Source organism: Somniosus microcephalus, chromosome 3, assembly GCF_052327205.1.
Source record: "Somniosus microcephalus isolate GS21.2 chromosome 3, FLI_Smic_1.0, whole genome shotgun sequence".
Classification (NCBI taxonomy): Eukaryota; Metazoa; Chordata; class Chondrichthyes; order Squaliformes; family Somniosidae; genus Somniosus; species Somniosus microcephalus.
The window spans coordinates 340650976-340663675 of NC_140989.1; the positions used below are offsets into that span (position 1 = coordinate 340650976).

At 52.7% G+C, this 12700-nt stretch overlaps 1 protein-coding gene across 2 annotated transcripts in view; it reads right to left on the reverse strand.

The window, feature by feature from the left end:
* LOC147122286 (palmdelphin-like) overlaps nucleotides 1-12700 on the reverse strand; it is a 141373-nt gene that overhangs the window by 90725 nt on the left and 37948 nt on the right. Inside the window, exon 1 of one of the 2 annotated variants that reach the window (XM_085983257.1) lies at nucleotides 398-459. The exons of the other annotated variant lie outside the window; for it this stretch is intronic. The gene's annotated coding sequence lies outside the window, so the exon portion shown is untranslated. Of the gene's footprint in view, nucleotides 1-397; nucleotides 460-12700 lie in introns of those variants that run through there. 2 annotated transcript variants of the gene reach the window in all.

Sequence of the window (12700 nt, forward strand, 5' to 3'; positions counted from 1 at the left end):
GCCGATTCGTTTATTTCACCGTAGAGTGAAATTGCACGCCTCGCACCATTGTTTCAGGAATGGCTGCGGATTAAATCTCTTGGCGCAGGCTGAGGTAACGATGACTCTGATTGCTGTTCGCTTCAGAATGCATCCACCACTTTAAGGAAAAGGCTGCATGTAAACGTAATTAGAAATCAGCAGAGCAGTCAGCTCGTTGGGTCACTTCATTCTTCAGTCTGACAGCTTCTGTGCCGCACAAAGGAGGAGTGGCAGTTAATAGATTCTTCCATTTAAACAAACTCATTAGGGAAGCGAGGTATTTCTCATTTATACACAGCCTGCTACAAGACTCTGACTTACTGAAGCATTCACGTGACACCACAAAAGCCCACCTCAAACAGTTTATTAATGTCACCTGTACACCTGAATGTGCGACAGTCTTCAATCTCGTCCAGCCAGATTGCCTCCCTCTCTTCCGCGGCCATATTCGCGCCCGGGTGGCCCTGGAGATGGAGCACGCGGTGTCCGCCGGCACGCTCGAGGATTTCCGTGGCCGGTGGGCGCCGCGGGGACTGGAGTGCATAATTAATTTAGATAACCAAATTCTAATTTGATTTATTAACGTTTTTGTAAAGGTTTATTAGTTAAAGTTTACTTGTTTATTTTCTGGTCCTACCAAAAGAGGGACAGTCTTCAATCTCGTCCAGCCAGATTGCGCCCCTCTCTTCCGCGGCCATGTTCGCGCCCGGGTGGCCCTGGAGATGGAGCACGCGGTGTCCGCCGGCGCGCTCGAGCACTTCCGTGACCGGTGGGCGCCACGGGGACTGGAGTGCATAATTGGATTGGACAACCAAATTTTAATTTGATTTGCTAAGGTTTATTTGAAGTTTTAGAGGTTTAGTTACAGTTTATTTGTTTAATTTACTTGGTCCTTTTAAAAGAGGGACAGTCTTCAATCTCGTCCAGCCAGATTGCCTCCCTCTCTTCCGCGGCCATGTTTGCGCCCGGGTGGCCCTGGAGATGGGGCACGCGGTGTCCGCCGGCGCGCTCGAGCACTTCCGTGACCGGTGGGCACCGCGGGGACTGGAGTGCATAATTGGATTGGACAACCAAATTTTAATTTGATTTGCTAAGGTTTATTTAAAGTTTTAGGCCTAGAAATTCAGTTGGTTGCGCCAGCCGTTAGCGCCTTAGGAGGAGTAGATGTCGGGCGCTAGGCGGCTAGCGGCCGGGCGCAGCGTGATCTGCGCCTCGCCCCAACTTCACTAGAGATTTAGCGGCGGCGCAAAGTCTTTGCGCGCGCTCAGCTGCGCGCGCAGTTCATGACGTCATTTCCTCGTGCAACGCCCTTTGTGCGCCCCCAACCGGAAATTCAGTCGCGACGCCCCATTGTGCGCCTGGCGCCCCTAGCGACTGTTAGAGTGGAACGGTGCTCAGTCGATGCGGGGCGCGGGGGGCGCAAATTAAAGGGCACTCCTCCTGCACTATAAAAGGCTGCCATTTCGCAGCACTCCTTCTTGAGAAATGGATCTTTGGAGAGAGACCAAGGTAGAGAGCTTTCTGCTTTGGCCCAACACTCGGACAGGTACTTGTGGCTTCAGGCCACAGCTTTCCACTTGTCTTTGCCTTCATTGACATCTCATTGTTTGCCAGCATATTATGGAGGCTGCAATGGGTGTAAACGCTGGCTTTCTCAATTGCATCCAAAGGGCTCACAGACGCCGTGAGAGAGTGGCAGCCCTGGCTAGATGGAGAGGGGGCAACAGGTGTCGGGGAAAGGAGGCCTTACCCACCCAGGGTATACCGCCAGCAGTTCTCCTATCTCAACATGTCTGACGAGCAGTGTGTTCGGAGGCTGCGATTCAGAAGGGCGGTGGTCACTGAGATCTGCCACCTGCTTGGCGGTGATCTGATGCCACAGCTGAGGAGCAGGACGTCTCTGTCGGTGGCAGTGAAGGTGATGGTGGCTCTCAACTTCTATGCCACCGGCTCCTTCCAATCCGCTACTGGGGACATTGCCAACATCTCCCAGTTCGCCGTGCATTGCTGCATCCGCCAGGTGACCAATGCCCTTTTCAAAAGGAGACGTCAGTTCATCTCCTTCTCCATGGCCCTTGCCAAGCAGCAACAGCATGCAATGGGCTTTGCAGCATTCGTGGGCTTCCCCATGGTGCAGGGCGCCATTGACTGCACGCATGTGGCTTTGCGGGCACCTCTGGAGAGTGCCGAGGATTACCGCAACCGGAAGGGCTACCATTCGCTGAACGTCCAGCTGGTGTGTGACCACAGGCAGCTCATCCTAGCTGTCAATGCCCACTTTCCAGGCAGCAGCCACGATGCCTTCATCCTGCGACAGACTTCTGTGGCAGACATGTTCCAGGCACAGCCTCACCCACGAGGATGGCTTATCGGGGACAAAGGCTATCCTTTGTGTACCTGGCTGATGACCCCGCTCCGTGCGCCCAGCACCCCTGCTGAAGAGGGATACAATGAGAGCCATCAAGCGACCAGGAACATCATCGAACAAACAATCGGCGTCCTGAAGCAACGGTTCCGCTGTCTGGATCGTTCCGGTGGAGCCCTACAGTATTCGCCGGAGCGAGTCTCCCATTTCGTGGTCGTTTGCTGCATGCTGCACAACCTGGCTATCCACAGGACTCAGGCACTGCCACCAGAGATTGGAGGACCACCTCAGGAGGAGGAGGAGGAGGAGGACCAGCACAGGAGGGAGGCAGAAAGTGCAAGGGCCGCCCGTCACCGGCTTATTGAACGTCGGTTCTAGGCCCCCTCTCAGGGAATGGCTTGTGCCAATGTCAGCAGATGAATGTAGCTGCTCTACAAGCCCTCAGCCGAGCAGGGCAAACAGGACTTAACCAAAAAACCATGCACACTGCAATTTAACAACAATAATTTATTGCAAACCTCTGCCCTTCCCACATTACATCCTCATGTGGAGAAGCCCCCTCCAAAAACACAAAACTACCAGTCTTGACCTTACAAAAAGAAAGAAAGACACCAGTCTCGGCCTTACAAAAACACAACTGCACCAGTCTTGGCCTTACAAAAAGAAAGAAAGACACCAGTCTCGGCCTTACAAAAACACAACTGCACCAGTCTCGGCCTTACAAAAAGCACCAGGCATTTGTGCATACCTTCTACTTTTTGCCCTGCGAGGGCGATGCCTTTCGCATCCTTGCCTGGCCCCTGCCCGCCCTGCAGTTCCTCCTCAATGGGAGCCCAGTGGCTGCAGCAAGGCTGGGGGAAGGCTGCTGAGGGGCAGATGGCGAGACGGCAGATGCCCTTGGGGGTCGGCCTGCACCAGCTCTGGCCTTGGAGTGGCCGGCTGCTGACTGCTCCAACTCTGGCTGGGCGGCAGCAGTCTGTCCAACGGCTCGTGACAGCTGCAATGGCGGAGTGGCAGTGTCGGCTGCAGGAATGATGCCAACCTGGCAGATTGCAGGTGCTCGCTGGTCGCCTGAGACATTGGCACTCGCACGGGCCAGCACTGCAGCATGCGCAGCAAACAGCTGAAGAACAGACTGCTGGGCTGCTGCTGCACGGCGAGTGCCCTGGCAATGCCTGGCTGATCCAGCGAGGGTGGCAGCAGTTAGTGCCCGTGTGGCCCTGGTCTGTGTCCGCATGACAACAGCCAGTGAATGGATGGCACGACTGAGCACTTGGCTCGACGCCGCCTGTGCTGCCGCAAAGTCCTGTAGACTCCTGGCCTGTGCTGCTCCAAATTGCTGCACACTCCTTGACAAAGACTCAATGGAGTCAGGCATCCTTGCCACTGCAGCCATGAGCTCATTGTGCCTGCGCTCAGCCTGGACGGCCATTTCCTCCAGGAGCTGCACCTCCTCTGCGCTGACCGTCGCAGGACTGGAGGCCGCACTCACCCTCTGGGGAGAAGTCCGCCGAGCTTCCCCACCCCTCCCGCGTTGCTGCAGGCCACTGGGCCCCAGAGCTTCCCCCCTGCTCCCCTCCAGGGAAGACGTGTCCCCTACATCGCCATGGGCTGGCGCGGCTGAGGGTGGCACTGATGGGCCGGCTTCCTCTTCCTCCTCCTCGTATTCTGAAGCGCTGACAGTGGCAGCTTGAGGGCCCGCCTCCTCACCTGGCGATTCACCATCTGAAAGCAGGAAGGCACAAGAGTAGCTTTAGAGTGAGGACAGGGCGGCAGCGAGGGAGGCATAAGTGGTGCCATTCACTGCATTGGTCGGACAGTGGCAAAGGATGCTGATCTGAGGCGCAAGTGGAACGAGCGAAGTCAAAAAGGTGATGCCCTTACCATTGGTGCCCAGAACAGGGTCGGCATCTCCACTGGCGACGGACCAATCAGCCGGCCTGCCATAATGCGCTCCACATGCTGGTCGAGGTCGGAGAGCTCTTTGACGTCAGGACGGCCTCCCCCAGTGTCAATTCGTTTCCACCGGTTGTGCGCCACCTTGGCCTGCAAGAGAAAGGACGGCCTCTAAGTACAGTGTGAAGCCCTGATCTTGTCTGCACTGCCTCCCATGGTCGAATAGCTTGTACGGTGTGAAGCCCTGATCTTGTCTGCACTGCCTCCCATGGTCGAATAGCTTGTATGGTGTGAAGCTCTGATCTTGTCTGCACTGCCTCCCATGGTCGAATAGCTTGTACAGTGTGTAAAGTGCTGAATGTGCAAGTGATTTTCATGCCAGTCCCATAGCTGCTGGATGAGGGCTGGCCATTAGGGCTTTCAGGTCCCTTTGCCCATAAAGTGAGGTGCACATGCAGGGATGAGGAGGACACTGGAAAGGGTACTCACCCTGACAACCCGAGTGAGGTCGTTGAACTTCTTCCGGCATTGCACAGGAGTCCTGGCAACCACGCTGTTGGAAGACACCCTGTTTGAGACCTCCCTCCAGGCTTTCCGGTAGGCGCTGGGCAGCAGCCTCTTGCCACCTTCTGGGAACAGAACATGGCGCCTGCGCTCCACTCCGCCAACCAGCAGCCTCAGGTCACCGTCGCTGAAGCGCTGCGCTCTCTCCCTGGCCTTCTCCATAGCCCTGGGCGTTGTGCAGGTGAAGCTGAAGTGGTCAGGCCTAGGTTGAGGGCTGCAGTGTGCAGGGCGTGGCAGGCAAACAAATCCACCCTCCCCCTTTAAGAGCTGACCGGCGCCAGAGTGTCTGCCGTCAATCAGCAACTCGCCGCACCGGCGCTGCGCCCGGCCTCGGGGGTATCGCTCAGCACCGCCGGCTTAGCGCCTAAAGATAGTCATGCATCGCCTGTTTTAGCGCAGCAGCAACCTCCTGGGGCGATGCGACTGAATATCGCCGAAGGGGGCGCGACTTTGCGCCGGGCGCAAACTTTAGCGGCCGCCTGACTTTACCGCCCCAAAAGTGGCTATACTGAATTTCTAGGCCTTAGAGTTTTAATTACAGTTTATTTGTTTAATTTACTTGGTCCATTTAAAAGAGGGACAGTCTTCAATCTCGTCCAGCCAGATTGCCTCCCTCTCTTCCGCGGCCATGTTTGCGTCCGGGTGGCCCTGGAGATGGAGCACGCGGTGTCCGCCGGCACGCTCGAGTACTTCCGTGACCGGTGGGCGCCGCGGGGACTGGAGTGCATAATTGATTTAGATAACCAAATTTTAATTTGATTTGCTAAGGCTTATTTAAAGTTTTACAGTCCTAATTACAGTTTATTTGTTTAATTTACTTGGTCCAATTAAAAGAGGACAGTCTTCAATCACACATTTAAGGGTAGTTTAATTGTAAATTAGACTTATTCAGGCTTTAACGAACGCTGAAGAGCTGAATAATGAAGTGGAATTAATTGTTGGAGGTAACTGCAACATTCTTAGAGAGACACCATGCGAATGGATTGGCTATTACTGCATTTTGGTGTATGAATATTCAACCCATACTAGGACATTATTAAAGCCTTAATAACAACAGAAAATGCTGGAAAAACTCAGCAGGTCAGGCAACATCCGTGGAGAGAAATTTGAGTTGACGTTTCGGGTTGGACCCTTCTTCAAAACTGGAAAGAAAAGAAACTAGATCGGAGGCAGGGCTGCGATCGGACAAAAGAATAAAAGAAACAAAAGAAGTAAAAGAGATTAGAAGCTAGACGAGATGGTAATAGGCTGGGATTAGGTGTAAAGTGTACTGGCAGGGCAAAAGATAGCTGCCAGGTGTGAGAGAGAAACAAAAGGAAAGGGGGGGGGGGAAAGGAGTGGAACATTTACTAGAGAAAATGAAATGGGGGCCGAGCTTATGATCTGAAATTGTTGAACTCGATATTGAGTCCGGAAGGCTGCAGACTGCCTAATCGGAAGATGAGGTGCTGTTCCTCGAGTTTACGTTGAGCTTCCGTGGAACAATACAAGAGGCCAAGGACGGTGAGGTCCGAGTGGGAATGGAGCGGTGAATTAAAATGACAGGCGACCGGAAGCTCGGGGTCACCCTTACGGACTGAACGGAGGTGTTCCGCAAAGCGGTCACCCAATCTGCGTTTGGTCTCCCCAATGTAGAGGAGACCGCATCGTGAGCAGCGAATACAGTATACTAGATTGCGAGAAGTACAAGTAAATCGCTGTTTCACCTGGAAGGGGTGTTTGGGGCCCTGGACAGTGGGAAGGGGGGAGGTATAGGGGCAGGTGTTACATCTCCTCCGCTTGCACGGGAAGGTGCCAGGCGAAGAGGAAGGGCTGTTTGGGGTGATAGAGGAGTGGACTAGGGTGTCTCGGAGGGAGCGGTCCCTGCGGAATGCTGAAAGGGGAGGGGAGGGGAAGATACGTTTGGTGGTGGGATCACTTTGGAGGTAGCGGAAATGCCGGAGGATGATCCGTTGAATGTGAAGGCTGGTGGGGTGAAAGGTGAGGACAAGGGGAACCCTATCGTGGTTGCGGGAGGGCGGGGCAGGGGTGAGGGCAGAAGTGCGGGAGATAGAACTGACACGGTCGAGGGCAGTGTCAACCACAGTAGAGGGGAATCCTCGGTTGCGGAAAAAGGAAGACATGTCTGAAGCACTGGTGCGGAAGGTGGCGTCGTCGGAGCAGATACGGCGGAGGCGGAGAAACTGGGAGAATGGAATAGAGTCCTTACAGGAAGCGGGGTGGGAGGAAGTGTAGTCCAGGTAGCTGTGGGAGTCAGTGGGCTTGTAGTAAATATTGGTCGATAACCTATCCCCAGAGATGGAGACGGAGAAGTCGAGGAAGGGAAGGGAAGAGACCGAGATGGACCATGTGAAGGTGAGGGAAGGGTGGAAATTGGAGGCAAAGTGAATGAAATTGTCAAGTTCGGGGCGAGAGCAGGAAACGGCACCGATACAGTCATCAATGTATCGGAAAAAGAGGTGAGGGAGGGGACCCGAGTAGGACTGGAACAAAGATTGTTCCACATAGCCCACGAAAAGGCAGGCATAGCTAGGACCCATGCGGGTACCCATGGCAACACCTTTGATTTGGAGGAAATGAGTGGAGTTAAAGGAGAAGTTGTTCAATGTGAGAACAAGTTCAGCCAGGCGGAGGAGGGTCGTGGTGGATGGGGACTGGTCGGGCCTCTATTCAAGGAAGAAGCGGAGCGCCCTCAGGCCATCCGGGTGGGGGGTGGAGGTGTAGAGGGATTGTACGTCCATGGTGAAAAGGAAGCGGTTGGGGCCAGGAAACTGGAAACTGTTAAAGTGGCGGAGGGCGTCCGAAGAGTCGCGGATGTAGGTGGGAAGAGACTGGACAAGGGGAGAAAAGATAGAGTCAAGATAGGAAGAGATAAGTTCTGTAGGGCAAGAACAGGCTGAAACGATGGGTCTACCAGGGCAGTCCTGTTTGTGGATCTTGGGAAGGAGGTAGAAGCGGGCTGTGCGGGGTTGGGGAACTATGAGGTTGGTGGCAGCAGGGGGAAGATCTCCAGAGGAGATGAGGTCAGTGACAGTCTTGGAAACGGTGGTTTGATGTTCGGTAGTGGGGTCATGGTCCAGGTGGAGGTAGGAGGAGGTGTCGGAGAGTTGGCATTCAGCTTCCGCTAGGTAGAGGTCAGTACGCCAAACAACAACAGCACCACCCTTGTCAGCGGGTTTAATGACAATGTCAGGGTTGGATCTAAGAGAATGGAGTGCTGCAAGTTCGGAGGGAGGTAGGTTGGAGTGAGTGAGGGGCGCAGAGAAATGGAGACGGCCGATGTCACGGCGGCAGTTAGCGATGAAAAGATCTAGAGAGGGTAAGAGGCCAGGGGGAGGGGTCCAGGTAGAACGGGAATTCTGCAAGCGGGAGAAAGGGTCAGTTGTGCGGGGGGAAGATTCCTGGCCAGTGAAGTGGGCACGGAGATGAAGGCGGCGGAAAAAGAGCTCAACATCGTGCCGAGCTCAAAATTCATTGAGGTGGGGGCGTAAGGGGATGAAGCTCAGGCCTTTGCTGAGGACTGATCGTTCAGGGTCAGAGAGTGGAAGGTCAGAGGGGATAGTGAAAACGCGGCAGGGGGTGGGATTGGGAGAAGGGGGGTCAGAGGAAAGTGAAGGGGAAGAAGGTTCCGGAGGGGCGTTGGTGTCCAAGAGTTGATGAAGCTTGCGATCCTTGACATCGGAAAGGAAGAAGAAAAGTTTTTTGTTGAAGCGTCGGATGAGTCGAAGGATGAAATGGAACTGTGGACCCGGACAGCTTTGAGATAGAGTGCGCCGGTGTTGCTGAAGAGAGAGGTCGAGAGTGTCCATGTGGCGCCGCATGGCGTTGAGCGTGGATCTCAGGATGCGGCGAGAGCAGTAGTTCGAGGAACGATGAATATCTTGGAGATATTTGTAATCCTGGGTGGATCCGAAGCACGAAGGGTGGAAGTTTAGTTGGAATCCACGTGGAATAAGTCGGAACCGGAGACAGTTGCTGAGGAAAATGATGTGGCTGTGAAACCGAGTCTTGGCAGATACCTGATCAAACACGAGAAGGGAAACTGAAAGTAATGAAGATGAACAAGGTTGAAGAGCCAAACGGAGATCCCGTCGAAGAGAAGAGCAGAACTTCTTCAAGGTAGGCATTCCTCGAAGAGGTGTGGCAGTGAACCAAACACTAGTACGATAGCAAAATACTGCAGATGTTGGAAATCCGAAATAACAACAGAAAATGCTGGAAAAACTCAGCAGGTCAGGCAACATCCGTGGAGAGAAATTTGAGTTGACGTTTCGGGTTGGACCCTTCTTCAAAACTGGAAAGAAAAGAAACTAGATCGGAGGCAGGGCTGTGATCAGACAAAAGAATAAAAGAAACAAAAGAAGTAAAAGAGATTAGAAGCTAGACGAGATGGTAATAGGCTGGGATTAGGTGTAAAGTGTACTGGCAGGGCAAAAGATAGCTGCCAGGTGTGAGAGAGAAACAAAAGGAAAGGGGGGGGGGGGAAAGGAGTGGAACAATTACTAGAGAAAATGAAATGGGGGCCGAGCTTATGATCTGAAATTGTTGAACTCGATATTGAGTCCGGAAGGCTGCAGACTGCCTAATCGGAAGATGAGGTGCTGTTCCTCGAGTTTACATTGAGCTTCCGTGGAACAATACAAGAGGCCAAGGACGGTGAGGTCCGAGTGAGAATGGAGCGGTGAATTAAAATGACAGGCGACCGGAAGCTCGGGGTCACCCTTACGGACTGAACGGAGGTGTTCCGCAAAGCGGTCACCCAATCTGCGTTTGGTCTCCCCAATGTAGAGGAGACCGCATCGTGAGCAGCGAATACAGTATACTAGATTGCGAGAAGTACAAGTAAATCGCTGTTTCACCTGGAAGGGGTGTTTGGGGCCCTGGACAGTGGGAAGGGGGGAGGTATAGGGGCAGGTGTTACATCTCCTCCGCTTGCACGGGAAGGTGCCAGGCGAAGAGGAAGGGCTGTTTGGGGTGATAGAGGAGTGGACTAGGGTGTCTCGGAGGGAGCGGTCCCTGCGGAATGCTGAAAGGGGAGGGGAGGGGAAGATACGTTTGGTGGTGGGATCACTTTGGAGGTAGCGGAAATGCCGGAGGATGATCCGTTGAATGTGGAGGCTGGTGGGGTGAAAGGTGAGGACAAGGGGAACCCTATCGTGGTTGTGGGAGGGAGGGGCAGGGGTGAGGGCAGAAGTGCGGGAGATAGAACTGACACGGTCGAGGGCAGTGTCAACCACAGTAGAGGGGAATCCTCGGTTGCGGAAAAAGGAAGACATGTCTGAAGCACTGGTGTAGAAGGTGGTGTCGTCGGAGCAGATACGGCGGAGGCAGAGAAACTGGGAGAATGGAATAGAGTCCTTACAGGAAGCGGGGTGGGAGGAAGTGTAGTCCAGGTAGCTGTGGGAGTCAGTGGGCTTGTAGTAAATATTGGTCGATAACCTATCCCCAGAGATGGAGACGGAGAAGTCGGGGAAGGGAAGGGAAGAGTCCGAGATGGACCATGTGAAGGTGAGGGAAGGGTGGAAATTGGAGGCAAAGTGAATGAAATTGTCAAGTTCGGGCGAGAGCAGGAAACGGCACCGATACAGTCATCAATGTATCGGAAAAAGAGGTGAGGGAGGGGACCCGAGTAGGACTGGAACAAAGATTGTTCCACATAGCCCATGAAAAGGCAGGCATAGCTAGGACCCATGCGGGTACCCATGGCAACACCTTTGATTTGGAGGAAATGAGTGGAGTTAAAGGAGAAGTTGTTCAATGTGAGAACAAGTTCAGCCAGGCGGAGGAGGGTCGTGGTGGATGGGGACTGGTCGGGCCTCTGTTCAAGGAAGAAGCGGAGCGCCCTCAGGCCATCCGGGTGGGGGGTGGAGGTGTAGAGGGATTGTACGTCCATGGTGAAAAGGAAGCGGTTGGGGCCAGGAAACTGGAAACTGTTAAAGTGGCGGAGGGCGTCCGAAGAGTCGCGGATGTAGGTGGGAAGAGACTGGACAAGGGGAGAAAAGATAGAGTCAAGATAGGAAGAGATAAGTTCTGTAGGGCAAGAACAGGCTGAAACAATGGGTCTACCAGGGCAGTCCTGTTTGTGGATCTTGGGAAGGAGGTAGAAGCGGGCTGTGCGGGGTTGGGGAACTATGAGGTTGGTGGCAGCAGGGGGAAGATCTCCAGAGGAGATGAGGTCAGTGACAGTCTTGGAAACGGTGGTTTGATGTTCGGTAGTGGGGTCATGGTCCAGGTGGAGGTAGGAGGAGGTGTCGGAGAGTTGGCGTTCAGCTTCCGTTAGGTAGAGGTCAGTACGCCAAACAACAACAGCACCACCCTTGTCAGCGGGTTTAATGACAATGTCAGGGTTGGATCTAAGAGAATGGAGTGCTGCAAGTTCGGAGGGAGGTAGGTTGGAGTGAGTGAGGGGAGCAGAGAAATGGAGACGGCCTTGTTATTTATAGTCTGGGACTAATTGCATGCATGCCAACTGTCAGGTTTTTTTTAAAGCTGAGGGTATTTTGACCCATGTATCAGCTTGTCAACAATTCACAAGAAAAAGCAACTTTTGGCCACTGGGATCAGAGGTTGTCAGTATCAATCATTTGGAAGCTGGCACTGGAGCTTGTGAACATCAAACTTGCTGAGGGATGAGACTAGAAGTAATCAGATATTACTGTTTGTTGCATACAAAGTTAAGGCAGAAAAATTTAAAATGAGGTATTGGTTTCTGAGAGTCAGTCGCACACAGGCGTTTTAATTTAGTGTTTCCTCCAAATGAAGTTATATACAACAAATAAGCTGCGAAAACGGAGCGTTCTCAAAGGAGCTTTCTGGGCCATGCCAGGTTATTATCCTATGTGAAGGTTTACTTTCTTCAATACTGCTTGGAGCTGCTTTTTCAGATGAGATGAATGTTCCCTGGTATGAATGCTGTAACTGGTCTCATTTGACAATTTCTGTCACTGTACTTTTGGCATTACTAGCGTTTGGAAATAAACTGGGGTTGGAGTGACGCTGCGATTTACTGAGCTAAAATACACTGAAATTTACACTTAGAAATATGGTAGAATCTAAAAATGTCATTAAACGCTCCAGAACAGATGCCTACAATCAAAAGGGATGAAATTAGTCTTCAGCTGTAGCATTTTAAAAGAAAATCGTGCAGGACTTAAAACAGGCCGCTGTCAGGATTTGCTATCGCCCGTTTTGCGCTATCGCCGAAGATCAGTTTCATCCCAAAATGTTCTGGAGGAGGGGCTTGTCCCCGTAGATAATAAATTTAATTCCCGCAAGTCTCACATCTCTGTTTAGACAGTTCCAAATCATCCCTGCATCCCTGGTTATGAATGATGATTATGACAAGACCTCGTCCCACTGCACGCTCCATGAAATTCCTTGTCTTCACATGTCACCTGCTCTATTCAAAGCTGTTTTTGAGCTGTCGGTTTTTATGGGGTTGTGCCAACTTTTTTTGAAGCCATTGCTCTTCTGTTCTGAGCTTCTTAGGTTGGCCTGAAATCAGCGGAATCTAGGATTTTCCTGGTTTATGTCATTTATTTCCACATTGCGAAGTACACTTAGCAACAGACCCACCAGAGAAGCTTGCATTATAGGGGCACTGTTCTGACTTCACACGCCCAGTAGGGGGCCTCGCCTGCTAGAGTGCATATTAGAAATATGGGTTCATGCAATCGACTCATGCAGCATTGACCATTGCTTAACCATTCATTTAATTGATCAGAAAAAGCATTTGCAGAATGCACTTGAGTTTCCAATATGTACCCTTGGCAGATGAGGCTCCCATTGGGTGAGGCCCATGGGGAGGGGGGAGAGGGAGAGGGAGAGGGAGAGGGGAGGGGGGGTAGGGGGTGA